We start from the raw sequence: 21,229 nt of genomic DNA on the forward strand, positions 1-21,229 counted from the left end.
GGCCCAATCGTGAGTAGGATGATCCGATTATCGCGGTGAGAAACCCTACGTCTTCGTAGATCGCGAGTAGCTTTTATCTTGATCCGCGTCGGACCACCATATATTCGGACACCTTGCTCTGCGAATCATGGAGTGGATCCCGGCTCTTTGAGCCGATTCACGGGATAACTCGAGAGCGTCCCGAGGCTCGTATTTAGCGTTGCGACGTGTACCCGCTCACGGGAAACTAGCCGAGGCATCATCCAACACCTTCACGACCATGTATCGGTCGGGTGGCACGCCTGCGGCCGACGCCGGACGTGTGACGGAGAGCTCTGCGGGCCGTCGCTGCGAGGGGCCAGGGGCCGGCCGCGGGCCCCTGGTTGTTCCCCGGCTCTACGGTGTTGCCGATCGGCGCCGCCAGCCGGTGGAGTTTCGACCGCAGCGGTTGCATATGTAAATCCGGCCGGGTTTCACCCGTATGGGGGGAGGGAACATATAGACAACATAGTTCCGCCAACGGCGGCACCCTGTAATATACTTGTGATCATATATTAGATTGCTAGCAGCACATAGGGATCCTCCACCGGGGGGACCCGAAGCTGGGTATATCGTGTACCCAATCCCGATCCCGGAATCTCCATCGTCGCTTTTTTCCCGAAACCCAGGTCTACAATTTGTAGGCATTGGCGAGGTGATCCCTCGTCAGGCGGTATTTCCTGGGCCTGGCCCGACATAATATAGCCTATTTCCTAGTAGTGACAAGCTGATGTGCTCATAAATAGGAGGTATACACAATCTTCTCTATACAAGGAAACTAATCACGTAACCGATTCTAGCTTTAACAAGATATTCCATAGATAATACTTAAGCCCATGTGTTGGATTCAAGTATTGATGCCGCGAAGATAAAGATGTATATATTGAGATCGACATTATGGATTTGAAGAGATGAATTCAATATGATCCATAAGAAGTTAAAGAAGGTGGAGCTTGTGTTTGGAAATCAAATGAAGACATGCTTTAGGTTATGTGTGTTAAGCCTTGGTGGTTCAAAATCTTGAGAGTTTACTTAGAAGACAAGAATTCAAGTCATGGCTCTATGTCGAGGTCATGATGGGCTCTGTGGTTGACCAAAACTTAGAGCATGCAATAAAATTATGAATTCCTTATGTATTCGAAGAGATTTTGATAGAGCATAAGAATATACAAGGTTTACCAGGACTAGCCAAAACACCCATGGGCGTTGAAAGAGGTATCTACTTGTACTAGCTGAATACCCATGGGTTGTTATGGGTCATAAAACATCATGGTCATAAACATCACATGCGTAAACATAAAATACACCAAGATATTAAGCGGATCTCACTATTAAATGTGATGCTCTAGTTGCGCGTGATTTTCCTATAGGCACCTTGCATTATTTATATGTTCCAGCTTTAAATATATGGGTCTCCTTTTCATGGCTTGATCAACTTCCAACCACTAAGGTGCTTCATCAGGCAGTATAGTTGTGATAACAATAAGAACTTGTAACTTTTTTAGGGTTATCATGTAATGTCGTATTATCATGATATATGATATCATGGAACCATTGTTCCTGTCAATAGTTTTTCGTATAGTCATATATATACATCATGTAAATGACTTCTTGCTTCCTATCGGTGTGAAAAAATTGTTCTCTTTCTTTTTGGGGAAGTTAGAGTTTTATAATATTAAAACAAAAGGTTTAAAAACCCCAGCAAGGCAGCTGGGCCAGGAAGGCCCAAGAGGCACAACAAGGCCAGTGGTCAACGTTCCCCCAACCCTAGCTACATCGTTTTCCTTTCGCATCGTTAACCTCCTCGCTTAGCTCTCCCTGACAAGGTATCGACTTGTCAATGCCTACAAGTTGTAGACTAGGGTAGGATTTCGTGGAAAGTAGAGGGCAAGTAGATCTCGAAGGTTTCAGCCGAAAAACTGATCGACTGCTAAAAGCTAGGGTTGTGTTGACAATGAATCGATCCTTTCTTTCTCCCTCGACTCCCCCTTATATAGGAGACGGAGCTGAGGGTTTCGTGATCTACAAATTACAAACAGCGGGAGACTCTTTGAGTTCGTCCCGTATAATTACAAGTCTATTCCTAATATATCTCTAACTTCCATATCGACACTTTATTGGGCTTCCAGGCTTCATAATCTCGGGTCGTGGGCCTTCAGTAAACCCCGGGTACCCTCTTCGGCAGGCCCATGGGGGATGCCTATGTTAGTAGCCCCCGAGATTTTGCTTGAATCGTAGAATCGAGTAAAATCTCCATCATTATAAGTAACACACCATTTCTTTGAGTTACTAGACAATTTTCAGTTATATATTGTACAGGGATAATGGTAAATGGGGCTGGTTCATCTGACTGATCAGGTACCAGTTAACTTCTCTCGTGGCAATCCCGCAAGAACCTACTTCAAGGTCAAGTCCCTAGACTTGACCCTGGTATACTGGTGTAATTCGATATGTGCCGCTTAAGGTTTTACGATGATCCGAATTCTAGTCATATTTTATCGGGTACCTAACACGTCTGTTAGGATTTTTCTTCGCATCTGTTGACACGGAAAAAAGTAGCAGAGCGCATTCATGTGCGATACCACACCACACAGGACGGATCCCGGGGTCTTACCTTCGTAAAATATTACGACATTCAGAGGTTTATTCGCGATGGACACGCTCTGAGAATATATTGTCGAGTGCCTTTTTCGGCTGCTGGAATGGCATATTTACTCGAGTCATATGACGACTCGTTATCTTGACTTCCCGATGGGAGTATATGAAGAGTTATGTTTTAACTTGAATATGCTCAATATGACTCCTTATATTTCATCGGGTACGCGACCAGCATTCCCGATGGGAGTAGCCCCCAAGGCTACAGCCAAGTGCTTGTACCTGGTTGTAGGCTCACTTTTTTGCTGTCTTGTCGCTATATTGTCAGCTTCCCATCTTTTTCATTTTTATCGGGTGCGCGGCCAGCGCTCCCGATGGGAGTAGCCCCCGAGGCTACAGTCGAGTATTTATACTTGGTTGTAGGCTCAACTTCTGTCTTCTTGGAACAATTCTATATACTTGTTCTTCACATTATCATCTTATCAAAAGTAAAAATAAAACTTCTGATAAAAGTAGCCCCCGAGCATTTGGAGAAATACTTGTATTTGATCAAAGGCTCCCGAATTTTTTATCTAAACCATCGACATTTTCCCTGTCGCTATTTTGAAAGAAAACCAGTCGTCATTTTCTCGTGGTGATGTCAATGCTGACGATGGCCACGACCTTCTTATTGGAAAGGCGCAAATCCTGTCACTTTGGGTCCAAAACCCTGCGCCATTGACACGTTGCGCAAGTGAGGGACACACGTCCTCCGTAATTTCTGGCACGCGCGATGTAACGCCTATACAGTAACTTCGCAGTGAAAAGATGGTTATAGCCCTATCGACACGCGTAGGGCGTCAGATTCATTTCCTTTTCATCTAACGGTGCGACGGATCGCTTTCTCGTTATAAATCTTCTCCTACGTCCTCATTCTTCCCCTTCGCTGCGCCGCTCACCTTTTCCTTCTCTCTCCAAAATCGCCATTGCCGTCCCCAAGCTCCTCACGCACCCGCTCATCTCCATTCTCCCCCAACGCTTGTCTTAATGCCACTGCGCACAAAGCTCACCAAGCACACCGCTCCAGGAACCAACACGCCGACGGGGGGATGGAGATCTTTGGATGGGAGAGATCCAAGATCTTGAACCAAGATCAAAGGACCCTCAAGACGCTCGGGCTGATGAAGAAGAAGGATGGGCTGATCTTTCCTGGCGACGAAAGTTTTCCAACGCCTCAGATTGGATACCGGGTAACTTTCATCGACCACCTCCTTCGTGGCCTTTCCACCCCCATCCACGAATTCCTTCGTGGACTTTTTTTGTTCTATGTGATTCAGCTACATCAGCTGACCCCTAACTCCATTCTCCACATCTCGATTTTCATCACCTTGTGTGAGTGCTTCCTCGGGACCCATCCTCTTTGGGGCCTATGGAAGCGCATTTTATATCTTTGGCGCAACAGCTCCCGCAATGTCGCCTACAATGTGGGCGGTGTTGTCATCTGTGTTCGTCCCGAAGTTGACTACTTCGACGTCAAATTCCCCGACTCCTTCCAAGGGTGGCGCAGGAGGTGGTTGTACGTCCAAGAGGAGTACAACAACTCTCAAGATTACAACATTGCTCCTTTTAATGGTGCCGCAAAAATCCTCAGGCGCCGATCCTGGGATGCTGAAGCTATTGCCGAAGAAAAGACAGCTACAGATGCTCTGATGAAGCGCATCCACGAGCTGCAGAACACCCGCGGTGAAGAACTGTCGGGTATCCAGATTACTGCCTACTTCCTTAGGATCAGGTGCAACCACTGCATGCTCGCAAAAACCCACTTTGGATGTATGCTGGCAAGAAGGATGTTGACCGCCTATCCAAGGATCTTTCTGTGAAGGACTTGGAGAAGCTCGTTCGATGTTTCTCCTCGCTAGCAAGAAAAATGATCTTCCAACCTCTTGCCGCGTGGAGCCGTATAGCGGCAACCACGCCCTTCCCGAAGTAAGTAACTTTTTCCTTCGAGTTGTACTTTTATTTGTTGACTGCTTTCTCATCTATTTTGTATGTTTTACCTTGACCTTGACCTTGCTTTTTCTTCTTGCAGAACCACCAAATTATATCTTGCCTTCCTCCCCTTCCCGAAGGTGGAGAAGTAGATGAGCGAGCTGTTGTCAATGACGACTCGCAAGACCCCTCTCGTCCTGAGAGTGAAGTCGCAAGATCTCACAAATCCACGACTTCCTCCGAAAAATCTGAATCGGAGCCTTCTGAATCAGGTCACTCTCCTCCTTCCGCTGTGTCTCCAAGGAGCAAAAGGAAGAGGGATGAAGTCGGAGATTCTGGCACTTCCAAGCCCACGGAGCCTGCTGCCGAAGAAAAATCACCCGAAGAGGAGGGTGCCTTTAATCCTTATGACGACGCAGGCTTGATACGTCCCAAACGTATCTATAATTTTGATGCTCCATGCTTGTTTTGTTACAATTGTTATATGTTTTATGTGCACTTTTCCACACTTTTTAGCATTTTCTGGGACTAACCTATTAACGTAGTGCTGCAGTGTCAGTTCCTGTTTTCTGATGTTTTTGTATTTCAGAAAAGTTGTACATGAAAGTTTCTCGGAATTGGACGAAACAAAAGCCCAGAGTCTTATTTTTCCGGGACGAAGACGGAGCCAGAAGGACACGCGCAGGAGAGCTGCCACGTGGCAGTACATAGGGCAGGCGCGGCCCCACCCTTGGCCGCGCCTGGCCCATGTACTGGTACCTCATCGCCTCGTTTGCTTAGCCCTTGCGCCTATTTATTCCTCGTATCAGGAAAACCCCAGGGACCAGAGCCTCCATCCACGAAAAGTTCCGACGCCTCCGTCAACCGAAACCCTAGTTCGGCAGGGTTCTGCAGTCCATCCCGGCATCCTGCCGGAGAGGGAAATCACCGCCGGAGGCCTCTACATCGCCATGTCTTCATCCAAGGGGATGCGTGAGTAGTTCTCCACGGGACCATGGGTCCATAGCAGTAGCTAGACGGCTTTCCTCTCCTTGTTGTGCTTCATGTATAGATCTTGTGAGCTGCCTAACATGATCAAGATCATCTATTTGTAATTGCTACATGTTGGTTTGATGTGGATCCGATTTATAGAGAGATTGCTTTGGTTGAGATTATGTATTATGTTATTATGATCTTGCATGCTCTCCGTTTCTAGTAGATGCTTTGGCCAAGTAGATGCTAGCGACTCCAAGAGGGAGTATTTATGCTCGATGGTGGGTTCATGCCTCTATTTAACCATGGGAAGTGACCTTGTTCTCTACGGTTGTAGATGTGATGTTGCTACTAGGGAGAAATTTGCGGTGTTCTATTCAAGGGTAGTTTCATCGTTTACTTTACACACATTTCTTAAAGTGATAGTCCGTTGCTTGCAACTCAATACTGGAGGGTGTCGCGGATGCAATCCTGAAGGTGGATTATTAGTCATAGATGCAGTTGGATTATGGTCTATGCATATTGTTGTAATGCCCGCATACTTTCATAGCATGTATTCTGCACCAACCATTAGCGTAGAATCTCTGTTTGTCAATTGCCCATCTGTAATTTGTTTACCCAGCATATTTATGTTATTGGGGAGGCGCCTCTAGTGAACTGTGAACCCCGGTCCTTCTTCTTTTAATTACAATCTTCTACAGCATTTTTCTGTTCTGTTCTGTGCAAACAATTCTTCTTCCACACGGTTCGTTTAATCCTTTGTTTTCAGCAAAACCAGTGAGCTTGACAACCTCGCTGAAAGTTGGGGCTAAACTACTTGGTTGTTTGTGTGCAGGTCTCCACGTTGCCGCTGACGCCGGCAGTGCGCCCTGCCACGAGTTGGTTCGCAACACCTCGGGAGAGAACGTTTTTTCTCCTACTGGTCGATAAACCTTGGTTTCTTACTGAGGGTAAACTTCCTGCTATGCTCATCATACCTTCCTCTTGGGGTTCCACTCAACGTTGTGCATAAATTCTCCTTCATCAACTTCGCGCTCAGCCAGGCTCCGTTAGCTCATAAGATTCTACACTGTCATTACTTGTTCCACTTTTTTTTTATTAGTACTCATTTTTTTTGTGTTGATAGTGGCGACGAAGAAGAAGAAAAAGAAGAAACCGAGGTTCCTGGTGCGGCTCTTACGAGTACCTCCCAAACCTTGGTTCTTTCTGAAGATCGCCGTGCTACCGAGGAATCCTCGCCTCCCCCTCAACAAGACATGGAAACCTCGCCTCCTATAGCCAGCCCCCGAGCCCCCTCACCGAAGAGAGCAAGGATTGGGGCTGGCGATAGTCATGCGATTGTTGCGGGGGGTTCCTCGACTTCTTTTTCTTCTTGATTTACTATTTTGCTTTGCTAGTCTATCTTTAGTCATTTGTCGAGTTTTCTCCCTTCTAAACCTGTTTTCCGATGCTCTTTGTAGCCTGTCATGAAGCATCTCATCAAGCTTGGGACCCAATTTTTTGGGTACCGCGATGCAGCCGAAGATATGAGAGGTAACACCGTCTTTGTTCCGTATAGCCCACTTTCTTCGGCAAACCTCCTTTTGTTTTTGACGATAGATTTTCACCTTTTGGACCTTCTTTTTAGAAAACCTCGACCGAGCCGAGAAACATGCTGAAGAACTCGCTGCTAAGCTTGAGCGAAGCGAGAAGGCTCGCGAGAAAGCTGAACGGCAAGCCGCTACTGTTGAAGATCTTCGCCAGAGGCTTCACAAAGCTGAAAATGCTCTAAGTCACAAGATCTCCCAACAGATAGCGCGCGAAAAACGCCATCATAGCTCGTTTGGAGACTCAGAACCGACGGTTTGTTAGTAAGTTTTTACCCTTATCTTCCAAGCTTCTTCTGGGATTGGTTCTCTGCGTATTTTGATGAACTCGAATTTTGTTCCAGCAGGAAAAATGGGTGAAGATTTCACCTTGCATGAAGCTGACGAGGATCGTCTTCTCGACACCCTCTCAATCCTCGAGCTGCACGGGGATCTGGGGCGCACCAATATTTCCGATGTGCGGGCTGCGTTCACGTGCCTCTTACCCCATTTCTTCCCCAAGCAGATGCAGCCGCAAATTTTCTCCGAGTTTGCCAGGCGCTTCCTTCCTCAAGAAGGCCTTGCGTTGGTTTATCGACAAGAGAATTTGAAGGTCGGAGTCGAAGGAACCATTGCTCTGGTTGCCGACAGCCGCCAAGATGTCAACTGGTCAAAGGTTGGCGACCCCAAGGGAATGAACAAGGAGAAATGGAAGACTTTGGTGAAGGCTGCAAAGCCTCACTCAAAGAAAATCCTTGCCTTCCGGGGGCACAAACCTTCTACATCTTCTAGCACTGCCAAACCGGAGGTCAAGTAGACCAACCTACTCATTTTTATTTTATTTTCCCTTTTGTAGTTGTCGCTATCCTTATGATTTGCGACTATCCTAGAAGTCAGCTTTTGTAATGGGTCCAAATGATGTAACTATCTCAACTATCAATGGAAAAAGGGGAATTCCCGCTGAATGATTGATGCCGATATTTCCTTCTTCCAGATCGTATTCGATAACTATTCTGATGCTGGTGGACCATCCTCTGCTTCTCTTGCCGTGTCTCGCTCTCAACGGATTCCTGGCGATGTTTTATTGGACGATTCTTCGTGCGCTAACTCAATTGAACAAGAACTGGCTGAACTTCGATAACAACTTCAAGCTATGAAAAAACAAGCCATTACTATCATGGACCAATCCTGCAAATCCTCTGAACGCGAGAAAATTACTCTTCGCCAAGCTCACGAAGCTCTGGAACTGAAAGAAACTGCGGTGGCCGAAGCTTTGCAGGCTACCTCTCGAGAAAACTATATGCTTGACCTGATGACTGACGCAAGCCTAGATATAGTGGGTATGTTGCGCCTCATTACTCTTACTATCCGTATGTGCATTTTTCATACCTCATTGTTCCCTTTAACATGGTTAGGATCCTTTTTGGATGTTGCTGCCGACGATCAGCGTGTTGATGCAAGATCTGAGGTTCTTATTCAACTTGCTCTGCAAAACAATGCTAGCTTTTGGTCTAGCCCAGACCGCACCCGACGAATTGTACGATTTCAAGACCGCACGGCTCAGGTTCGGGAGTATCTTGAATTCTGCACAAAGACACTGGCCATGGTTTACAATGCCATGTTTCCTAGGAATCTTCAGCCTAAAACTCTTCCTGACTTGATGGAGAAATTCAAGAGTGTTCGTCGAATCCATGGATTTGTGAAGGCCCAATTAATGGCTGGTGCTAGATTTTCTTTGATCATGTTGCAAATCTGCTACCTGAAGTTGGATATGTCCAACGTTGTTGACGAGGGATCACCTCGCCAATGCCTACGTATTGTAGACTAGGGTTTCGGGAGAGCGACGATGGAGATTCCGGGGACGAGATTAGGCACACGACGTACCCAGCTTCGGGTCCCCTCGGTGGAGGATCCCTACGTGCTGCTAGCAATCTACTATATGATCATATGTATGTTTACAGGGTGCCGCCGTAGCGGAGCTATGTTGTCTATATTCTGTCTATCTGTTGTCCTCCTTCTTTTGGGTGCCCTGGCTAGCTTTATATATGCAACCAGCCTAGGGTTTTACAAGAGTCCTAGTCGACTACTTCTTCGGGTTGCCTTGTTGGGCCTTCTCCATATTGGTCTCCTCCATATTGGGCCGAGCCAGGTATACTAATAATGGGTACCCGAAGGGTATGCCCATGTCGAGTAGCCCCCGAGTTTATAGGGAAGTCGAAGACTTGCGTAGAAACTCCAAGCATAACCATCTCCGAAGTCGAAGAAAATACAAGGCGAGGTCCATGTCGTAGATCATGTGTAGCGTAGATGATATCGACGATTCTTGAAATTATCGGTGCGCGGCAGCGCCCCGATAGGAGTAGCCCCGAGTCTATGGGCAAGTGCTTGCACTTGGGCATAGACTCAAGTTGTACTACTCGATGAAGAACTTAACTATATTTCCGGAGGACTCGACGAAATCCATGTGCTCCCGATGGGAGTAGGCTCCACTCGAGTCGTAGAATCGAGTTGAGTCCGCAAACCTTGATTGTCATAGATGCTTGTCGAAGTTATTTTCTATCGGGTGCGCGACCAGCGCTCCCGATGGGAGTAGCCCCCGAGGCTACAGCCAAGTGTTTGCACTTGGGTGTAGGCTCAACTTGCTTTTAATCGACACCACAATTTTTCCTCTTTCTTGTATCTTATCGGGAGGATGAACAATACTCTTGATAAGAGTAGCCCCCGAGCCTATGAGCAGGTGCTTGCACCTAGGCATAGGCTCGAGTTGTACTACTCAATAATCAACTTGGCACAGCCCCTCTTTTTTATCGACTCTGTGTCTTTGCTATTTTTATTTGACATCCATATCCGTATTGTACAGGGATAATGGTAATTGGGGCTAGTTCATCCGACGGATCGGTACTAGTTAACCGCTTCTAGTGGCAATCCGCAAAAACCTACTTCAAGATCACGTCCCCGGACATGATCTCGGGATACTGGTGTAAACTTCGACAGGTGCCGCTTAAGGTCTTACCATTCTGTCGAGTCCCAGCCATATTTATCGGGTACCTAACGCGTCCGTTAGGATTTTTCCTCGTATCTGTTGATACGGATAAAAGTAGCAGAGCGCAGTCTTCGGCGATGCCACGCCCAGCAGAACGGATCCGGGGTCTTACCTTCGCAAATTTGCGGCATTCGAAATTGATCGCAACTTTGGCGTTCGAGAATATATTGTCGAGTGCCTTGTTCGGCTGATGCAATGACCCATTTTGCGGGTTCTTCTATATTTTTCTCTCGGGCTTGATGAGACAGCCGAATATATTGGTGCTTCTATATTGTCGTCAAGCACATCGCCGATGCTCTTGCTCAGAACAAATGACGAGTCAATGGACCCGAAGATTTGTCCATCCTCTTTTTTTTTCCCCTTTTTTTTCTACTCCTCTTTTTTTTTTTGTTTGGTTTCTCCTTGATGATAATTTCGTCGAGTTCCTCCCTCAGGAAAATTTCTTCGGGTCCTCCTTGAGGACAATTCTTCGGGTCCTCTTTGAGGACAATTTCTTCGGCACCTCCTTGAGTATAATTCTTCGGCACCTCCTTGAAGGAAATTTTTCGGCACCTTCTTGAAGATAATACTTCGGGACCTTCCTGAAGAAAAAATTTCGGAACCTTCTTGAAGAAAAAATTTCGGCACCTTCTTGAATAAAATTTTGGCGGGTGCTCTTTTGATTTCGTCGGGTTCCTCCTCGAAGAAGATTTTGTCGGGTTCTCTCTTGAAGAAAATTTCGTCGGGTTCTCTCAAGATTTCGTCGGGTTCTCTTTTGAAGACAATTTCGTCGGGTTCTCTCTTATATACTTTGAATTTTGCTTTCTCCTGCACAAACAAACAAAAATTTTCCTATCTTTTCCTTGACTCTCTTTTTCGCATGTGGTGTCAGATGCTCAGATTTGATGATATGTAAAGTGAATATATGCCGCGCATCCTCTGAGTGTCGGGTGCGACAAAAGTAAACGATAATCAACTTTGTACAAAATAAAAGAACACTTAACTTTTTGGACACGACGAAGTTAATGCATGATGAAATCTTCGAGTGTAGATAAGAAGTCGAACTGAAGTAGAAACCACCAAATATCGATAATAGATGCCGCCAAATTGTTGCCGAAGAAATAGCCAAGCCCCCGAGCGCTGCTGGGGTGATGTCATGATTGTTGCTTAGGCGCCATGTCGCAGTTGTGACCCTGGACGAAGTCATTGTCGAGCCCCCGAGCTTTGCTGAAAACATTGTGCCGAAGTAGTGGTCGCCTGGAATATTATATTGTAGCTCTGCTCAGAGGCGAAGTCGTTGTCGAGCCCCGTGACGTCGAAATAATTTGATGGAGTAGCGGCGTCATATTTGGTGAAGCCATTTAAAATGTAGCCATAGACAATAATATACGAAGATGAATCCCAGATGAAGTATTTGAGATGAATCCATATTTGAAGATTACGCCATTAGATATAGAGCATATATTGAAGATTAATCCGTCGATATCATAGAGGATGAATCCATTGGCCCGAAGAATCCAAGTAATAATCATAGAAGATGAATCCGCTGATGTCATAGAGGATGAATCCATTGATCCGAAGAAAATAGTTCCAATAATAACCATAGAAGATGAATCCGCCGAAGAAAATAAATCCAAGTAATAATCCTTGATGATAAATCCGATGACGCAAAACGCCCCGGGTAATGTTGTATAAGAGTAAGCCAATAATATCCATATAGATGGGTCTTATAAAATGAATCCGACGAAGACAGAATCCAATAAGCCGAAGAATATAAAGCCACTAAGTCGAAGTAAATAATTCCACTGAGCCGAAGAAAATAATTCCACTGAGTCGGAGGAGATATATCCAGAGATGAAGAAAAGAACTTCACCAAGTAACCGAGTATATTTGTGGACATAACCCCGAGTGTTGGGTAAATTTTCTGTAATAATGCAATGTTGCAGCCCCCAAGTATTCGGGTGCGGCGAAAATAAATAATGATTGACTCATTAAAAAGTAACACTTAGCTTTTTATCGGCTGCGATGGCGCCTGACTGGAAGTAGTCGATGAAGCCGGGGTTTGTTGGGTGAAGTCCAGACTCCCATCGCCTAACTTCCTCGGGTTCAAGGCTGCGGGGCAGGTCGAAACTTTCTCCTCCAATCTAGTGGACTCGAAATTGTTCCATACTATAATTGCCTACCAGATACTAGATGAACACATGCACTCGCGCAGAAGGTTAAATCAAACGATAGGTGAACACTATGTACGTATGGATGATTAGGTCTAGATGAAATAATTAGTTGGATGAGTAATGATGAAAGATAATGTACTGAATAGAAAACTCATCTTGGTGGGGGGGTGCGTTCCTAGTTCTGGAGTTGGCCGTAATCCAAGCTCTGTTGGAGTTGTCTTGCTCGGAACTTGATCCAAGTGAAACTGCCGTATGAGACAAGAATCACGTGGACAACAGCAAATTTCGTCTTCGTGGCGTGATGGAAGCTGCTTGTATTCTTGCCGTCATGCGCGCGCGATTCTCCTCTAGCAGCTCATGTACGCGACGTGCTACTCTGTGCGATTTTTCGATCGGCCGCACCCGCCGCTATCGAAGAACTGGCCAGACGAGATCTGGTGATTGTCGATGATGCGAAAAAAAAAATTCGGCCGGCCGGCATATGTAGTAGTTGAAGACAAACTGGAAGTTGTTGATGATGAACTTGACGGATCTCGCCCGGATGACAAAATCCAGTCGTCGCGATTCCCACAGACGGCGCCAATTGACGAGGGATCACCTCGCCAATGCCTACGTATTGTAGACTAGGGTTTCGGGAGAGCGACGATGGAGATTCCGGGGACGAGATTAGGCACACGACGTACCCAGCTTCGGGTCCCCTCGGTGGAGGATCCCTACGTGCTGCTAGCAATCTACTATATGATCATATGTATGTTTACGGGGTGCCGCCGTAGCGGAGCTATGTTGTCTATATTCTGTCTATCTCGTTGTCCTCCTTCTTTTGGGTGCCCTGGCTAGCTTTATATATGCAACCAGCCTAGGGTTTTACAAGAGTCCTAGTCGACTACTTCTTCGGGTTGCCTTGTTGGGCCTTCTCCATATTGGTCTCCTCCATATTGGGCCGAGCCAGGTATACTAATAATGGGTACCCGAAGGGTATGCCCATGTCAGTTGTTGATCTCTGCCACGCCCAATTGAGAAAAAGAAGAAGGAACGTCGACAAGATCAATGACGCGGTGACACCCGTAGCTGAGAAAATGATTGAGGATCTTCTTCGGATGGATGCTACTTTCTTCACGGAATACCGTTATACTGATACCATGGGTGCTTATGCGGAATATCAAAGAATAAATATAGATGACTTGATATGAACCTTGTCTTCCTTTTTCTGGTGTCGAGGTTTATCTGAAACAAAAGAGAGATCTTGTATATTGCGAGAATCATGTATAGTAAAAGCAAGTTTGTTTGTTTTTTCTTTTTCTCTAGCCCCCGAGTGTTTCGGTGGGTGTATGTATGTTTATTATTCGCGAGGTGTTTGAACCAAGGCAAATAGTTTTTGAGTTACATATTGTAAGGATCGAGTATATATTGTTAAATCTGCGGGTTGTAAGCCCCCGAGTCTTGACGAAGAAGATATATATCACCAATATTTTTACTATATTGCACAATCGCGAGCCCGCCTCATTAAAAACCTTTCAGCCCCACTCGATGCCCTGAAAGGAAAAGAGTGCGTCTGAAAACTCGCGAGCTTTTCAGTACATTGTATGTTTACATATGTAACTCTATTTTGACTTCTACGCGTAAAAACGCCGAAGTTGCGCCACGTTCCAGGGGTTTGGTTCTGCGACCCCTGTTTTCTTGTCCTTCAATTTGTATGCTCCTCCTGCGATCTACTCGGTGACGATGTATGGTCCTACCCACGGTGACTCGGATTTTTCATGGCTATCCTGCGTAAGCCGAAGAACCAGGTCGTCAACTTGAAAGGACCTCGGTCGCAAACATCGACTATGGTAATTTTTCAGGTCCTGTTGTTACTTGGTGACTCTTGACAACACCTCATCTCTGGCTTCGTCGAGTGCATCGACATCATCCTCTAGCGCCTTTCTTGAAGCTTCTTCATCATATTCCGCCACCCTTGGGGAGTTATGTTCTATTCCTATCGGGAGCACCGCCTCAGCTTCATGGACCAAAACGAACGGAGTTTCTTACGTCGCTGTGTTGGGTGTTGTCCGTATGCTCCATAACACGCTAGGCAACTCATCTTTCTCCAATGGTGTTAACAGATGTTTCTCTATACCGTTGCAGATGATGTCGTTTGCTTTTTCGACTTGGCCATTGGTTTGCGGGTGCGCCACTGATGCAAAGTGTAATTTAATGCCTACCTCTGCGTAGTACATCTTGAATTCCTTGGAGGTAAAATTTCTGCCATTGTCTGTAACTATGCTGTTAGAAACACCAAATCAAAAGACTATGCCCTTGATGAAGCTCACCACCGATGCTGCATCTGCCGAAGTTACTGGTACTGCTTCAATCCACTTGGTAAACTTGTCGACAGTCACGAGCAGATACACGTATCCTCCTGGCCAAGCCTTCTGTAGTTTCCCCACCATGTCGAGACCCCATTGTGCGAAGCGTCACGCCAATGGTATTGGCATCAGCTCTGCTGCCGGAGAATGAGGTTTTGCTGCAAACCTTTGGCACACATCGCAGGTGCGGACTATGTCTTTTGCGTCTTCTACTGCGGTTAACCAATAAAAACATGCCCTGAAGACTTTGGATGCTATTGCTCGGCTGCTAGCATGGTGGCCGCATATTCCCTCATGTACATCCTTCAGTATAACTCTTCCTTCCTCGGGTGTGACGCACCTTTGCAATACTCCCGATATATTTCGTTTATACAACTCTCCCTTGACCACGGTAAAAGCTTTAGATCGTCGGATAACTCGTCTTGCCTCTACCGGATCTTCGGGTATTTCTTTCCTCAGGATATATGCTACGTAAACTTGCATCCAAGGAACTTGTACCATCGTAACCTCATGTGGTTCCTCCTCATCTTCCGATGTGTTTGCTTCTAGGACTGCTGGAGCCCCCTAGTCTTTTTCAGGCTTCTCTTTTTTCTTCGGCTGCTTCGGTGTTTTCTCCACCTTAGTTGATCTCTCGCTTATCTCTTCCCAAAATACGCTAGGTGGTATCGGTAAACACTGTGACCCGATATTTGCCAAAACATCGGCTTCATCGTTGCTGAGTCTGCTGATATGGTTTACTTCGCATCCATCAAAGAGTTTCTCGAGTTCACTGTATACCTCCTTGTATGCTATCCTGTTGTCGTTGACTGCATCGCACTGGTCCATCACCTGTTGAGCCACCAATTGGGATTCGCCGAAGATTTTTAATCGAGTCGCGCCACACGCCTTTGCCATCTTCATCCCATGTATGAGTGCTTCATATTCTGCTTCATTATTGGATGCATTGGGGAATGTCATCCGCAATACATACTTCATTTAATTTGTCGCCTTGGAGTGACACTAATATCACGCCTGCTTCAGCTCCTTCTACTCTCTTAGACCCGTCGAAGTTCATATGCCAGGTACTCGACAAATCAGGGGGTCACGTGGTTTGCAGCTCCATCCACTCTGCGACAAAATCTGGCAGAATTTGCAAATTTATTGCTTTTCGTTTTTTCATACGTGATGTCCCGAGGGGAAAGCTCTATTCCCCAAAGGGAGACACGGCCCGTAGCTTCTGGATTGTTTAGGATGTTTGATAAAGGCACCTCGTTGACCACTATTATCGGATGTGCCGAAAAATAGTGGCGCAACTTTCTTGCAGTCGTAAACACCCCATATGCCAACTTCTGATAATGCGGGTAACGCTGTTTTGAAGGCGATAAAACTTCACTGATGAAGTATACCGGCCTTTCAACTCCATGGATTTTCCCTTCTTCTTCCCTTTCTACCACAAGAACTGTGCTGACCACCTGAGGTGTGGCCGCAGTATACAGCAGGAGGGGTTCTTTTCCTTTGGAGCCACCAATATTGGAGGTGTCGAGATTGTACGCTTGAGGTGCTCGAAAGGCCTGTCTGCTTCTACGTTCCATTCGAATTTTTCCCCTTGCTTGATGAGCGCGTAGAAGGGCAGCGCTTTTTCTCCTAGCCTGGCGACAAACCTGCTCAAAGCTGCGACACGTCCTGTCAGCTTCTGTATTTCCTTGAGCTTCGTGGGCTTCCTCATTCTCACAATGGCTTGAATTTTTCAGGGTTCGCCTCAATTCCTCTGTATCCGAGGAGTTCTCCTGCGGGAACGCCAAAGGAGCATTTCGTCGGGTTTAGCTTGAGGCGAAACTTGTCAAGGTTGTCGAAGTTTTCTCGAAGATCACCAGTCAGAGACAATCTCTGTTTTGTTGTTATCATGACGTCATCGATGTACACTTGAACGTTCTTGCCAATCTGCGTGGCGAGACACTTTTGCATCATCCTCTGATAGGTAGGTCCCGCGTATTTCAACCCGAAGGGCATTGTTCTGTAGCAGAACACACCATCTTCTTCTTTTAGACGGATCTGGTTGTAACCAGAATATGCGTCCAGGAAGGAAAGACGTTCGCATCCCGCTGTGGAGTCGATAATTTGATCAATCCTCGGGAGGGGAAAGTGATCCTTTGGACAATGTTTATTGAGACACGTGAATTCGACGCACATGCGAAGGACATCGGTATTTTTTTCGGGACCAGAACTGGGTTAGCTACCCATGTGGCCTCTGTGTGCAGCTCCCTGATGAAGTTTGCTTCTCGGAGTCGATTAATTTTCGATAGCATAGCTTTGCGGTTTGGTTCCAAAAAACACCGGAAAGGTTGTCGAATTGGCCTAGCCCTTGGATCCAGATTAAGGGGGTGCTCGGCAAGTTCCCTAGGTATTCCTGGCATGTCAGCTGGACACCATGCGAAGATTTCCCAGCGCTCACGGAGGAACTCGACGAGCGCGCTTTCCTATGCGTTATCCATGTTTGTTGCGATAGTTGTCATCTTCTTAGGATCCGTCGGGTGAATCTGCACTTCCTTTGAATTCTTGGAGGTGTCGAAAGTTTGCTCTTTCAGCGGCCTCCCTCCGTCAGGCAACAAATCATAATAAGTTGTTAACCTTGACGCCATGTATCCTGCCTGCATCCCGAAGGTTTCTGACGACCTGTGGAAATCTTTGTCGCACTTATCTGCCGCGAGGCAAAACTCCCCTTTACCGTAATTGGGCCGTTGGGTCCAGGGATCCTCCACAACAAGTATGTGTAGTGTGGTACCGCCATAAATCTGGCATAAGCGGGTCATCCAGTAGAGCATGATACTGCGACGGAAAATCTACGACTTCGAACTCCAGCTTCTCTCTTCTGTAATTCTCTCGAGTTCCAAACCGAACGTCGAGATTGATCTTTCCCAATGGATAGCTTGGCTTCTAGGGCGTAATGTCGTGGAATCGCGTGTCAGTTGGTGTTAAATTCACCAGAGATATGTTCATCTTCCTCAATGTATCTGCGTACATAAGGTTCAAGCTGCTCCCTCCATCCATGAACACACGTGAAACGTCAAATCCTGCAATCACCGCTGGCAGAATCAGAGCTGACTGCCCTGGTCGTGGAACTTGCTGCGGGTGGCCCGCTTGGGTGAAACCGATGTCTTGTGCTGACCAATTCAAGTACTCAATCGTTGGTGGAGACATCTTCTCTGCCATGTAAACTTGTCGCGAAATCACCTTCTGGGCCCTATTCGAGGGTCTGCCCTTCTGAATCATCGACACTGCTCCAGTTGTGTCAATATAAGGACCGTTAGTTGGGGCTGCCGCCAATTTCAACTCATGTCGATTTTCATCGGTAATTACGGGTGGAGGTGGAAGGTGAATCTCGCTCCTTGGCCCTTGAGGGTTCCTGCTCGCTACCTGCACATTATTATCGAGATGACCCGACTGTCTTTTCCCATTATTATCGAGAAAGAAGTGCATCTGACATGGTCCGTTCAGAAGATCCTCGGGTGATACATATGGCCTTTGGAACCTGGGTCCAATATTTTGCATGTTAGATCGGGGAGCGTCCCTGTAGTCACTGCGCTGCTCGTTACTCCTCTGATAGTCATCTCGATTATTTCCTCCACTATTTCCTCGGAAACCAGCCGCTACTTGGCCAGGGCCATCGTAGTCTGAGAACTGTCGAGAAAAATGTCGTCTATTTTGATTGTTTCTGTTGCGGTCGTCATCAGGTGACCTGTGCTGTTTGTTTTGAACAGCATCCTCTCCATCTGCCCAGCGATTCGCTATTTCCATGAGCGCTGCTATTGTTTTCGGGTTAGTCCTTTCTTCAGATCCCCGCAACAAACGCATCTATTGCTCTTTCGTCAGATATGTTTTCTGCCGAATTTTTGATAATTTTCCACCTCTGGATGTATGTTCTCATTGGCTCATCAAACTTCTGCCTGCAGGCCCTCAGCTGCTCTATTGATGCAGGTTTCTTGCATGTGGATAGAAAGTTTTTCACAAACATGTCCTCGAAATTTTCCCAGCTGTCGATGGATCCTGCTGGTAACTTTTTTATCCATGACCTTGCGGCTCCGCTTAGGTGGACCTGGATGCTCTGCATGGTAGTTGCTTTAGTTCCACCTGTCAACTTCACAGTCTCCAGATAGTCGACTAACTAGTCCTCAGGATCTTGCAAACCATCGAATTTTTTGTAGTTGTCGGGTAATTTAAACCTAGACGGAACCCGAGTTTTACGAACTCGTCGAGTAAAGCAAGGGAGCCCACACATATCCTCCTCATCTACTTCTGGTGAATGTCGAAGTTCTCTCCTTTCTTGCCGTGCTCTATCGACTCGTGCTTGCGTCGTTGTGTCTATTGTGTCGCCTATCCTTGGAGGATCTTGTGTTACCACGGCGGGTCGAGGACTATTTCGCCTCGGTGCACCTTCAGGTGGTGCGCTTGTGCTTGCGAACGCTGTTCCCATGGCTTCAACTCCTGCCATAGCCATGTTGTATAGCGCTTCTCTTGGATCTCCAGGAGGTGGCCTGGATGCCAATATATAAGCCTGAGTCGCCATGTATCCAGCTTCCGATGTTTTGGGGATGATGTTTCCTCTTGTATCTATCGACATAAAATACATGTCGAGGTTTTGGATCAGATGCTCCCGCTCGCCCTCAGGTATATGCTGCAGCCGAGATCTTCCTCTATCACGAGCTGCTCTATGATTATCCCCCGAGGTTCCTGATTGTCGACTTTGCTCAGCTCTTCGCTTGCTCGATGCGGAGGCTGCAGCTTTTCTTTGCTCGAGTATCACCCTTTATTTTTCCAACTCTCGGCTAGCGCGTGCGAGTCTATATTGATATGCTTGAAGCTCTTCCACCGTGGCCGTGGTAGTCATCGGTTTTGAACTGTTCATAGCTCTTATCGCTCTGTCCCAAGCTGCTTGCGAAAGTTGTAACTTATGGCGAGGTGTAAGCCTGACGTACTTGCTCCCCAATCCTCGTGTGAGGTCAGCGGGATCGATGTATGGATTTCCCAAATCATCGAAAGCCTCTGATGCTTCCTCACCTGGACGACTTGACTCGCCGATCACACAAACTTGATGGTATGTTTGCGTTGTGTGCTCATCTTCGGGGTCGGTGACACCATCGTAACGATCGGCGAAGACCTCCCGAATAGAAGTAGATCTGTCGATGAAGTTGAAGCTATCGATGCTTTCCGATTCACTGTCCATATCGGCGTCCGTAAACGACCCGAAAGACATCCCGCCGAACAAATTGGAGAGATCTCCGTCGGCGGCGGGCTTGACGCAGCTTGCCGATGAAATTTCCTCGTCGCTTGACTTGATTGCTGATGATGATCCTGAGAAATAGGAACCAACTGCTAACGGTACCGAACAAATCGGTGCCGCTAAATGATGTGATCCTTCTCTCCCGACGCATAAGTGGAAGCTCCCGAACTTCATCTCCATTGGCTCTTCCAGATAGGCATATGCATCCAAACAGGCGGAAGGGTGAGGAACAAAATCAATGAGACCAGTTTTGATCTGTTTACCTCCATCCATCGCGTTGCTTGCCACCGAAGATGTCGACGATGTTGAACGTGCCATCAAGATCAGCTCCTTGTCACCTCTAGTTCCCACAGATGGCGCCAATTGACAAGGTATCGACTTGTCAATGCCTACAAGTTGTAGACTAGGGTTTCGTGGAAAGTAGAGGGCAAGTAGTTGAAGGTTTCAGCCGAAAAAGTGCTCGACTGCTAAAAGTTAGGGTTGTGTTGACAATGAATCGATCCTTTCTTTCTTCCTCGACTCCCCCTTATATAGGAGACGGAGCCGAGGGTTTCGTGATGTACAAGTTACAAACAGCGGGAGACTCTTTGAGTTCGTCCCGTCTATTCCTAATATATCTCTAACTTCCATATCGACACTTTATTGGGCTTCCGGGTTTTATAATCTTCGGGTCGTGGGCCTTCAGTAAACCCCGGGTACCCTCTTCGGTAGGCCCATTGGGGATGCCTATATCACTCCCCCTCCGATGCCTCCCACTTGTTCAACCTCTCTCCTCTATCTCGCTCGCTTGCCGGCTCTTCTCACCTGCTTCCAACCGGCCTCCACCTAGAGCTAGAGCTCCTTCACCCCTTCAGGCGACTCCCCGATTTTGTTCTCTATTTAGAGAACTTTATTTTGAGCTTGTGGCTAGCAAAGTTGGGCGAATTTATGCGATCAATTTGGTTGGTTTCTGTGGGAATCATTGGCAGAGGACACATGCTATGGTTTCGGCTGTTGTAATTGAGCAAGAAGGAAAAATTGAGCAAGAAACAAAAATAAAATTGACCCGATTTTGATTGGCTAGGAGAGTTCGGTAGGAACTCGAGTTCGTGGCTATTAGACGTACCATGGAGAAAGAATACCGCGACATACCATGATCACATCGCTGTTTTATTATTAGAGATGAAGAGCGAAGATTGTATTCCAGTTGTTCAACACACTAAGCATAAAGAATGCACCATGTGATATCATGTGATCTCGTGGTATGGTAAGATTTATCAACTATGCTTTTTAAGATATCCCATGATGCATTTCTCATGCGTTGTATGTGGGGT

This window comes from Lolium rigidum, chromosome 6 (genome assembly GCF_022539505.1).
Source record: "Lolium rigidum isolate FL_2022 chromosome 6, APGP_CSIRO_Lrig_0.1, whole genome shotgun sequence".
Taxonomy (NCBI): Eukaryota; Viridiplantae; Streptophyta; class Magnoliopsida; order Poales; family Poaceae; genus Lolium; species Lolium rigidum.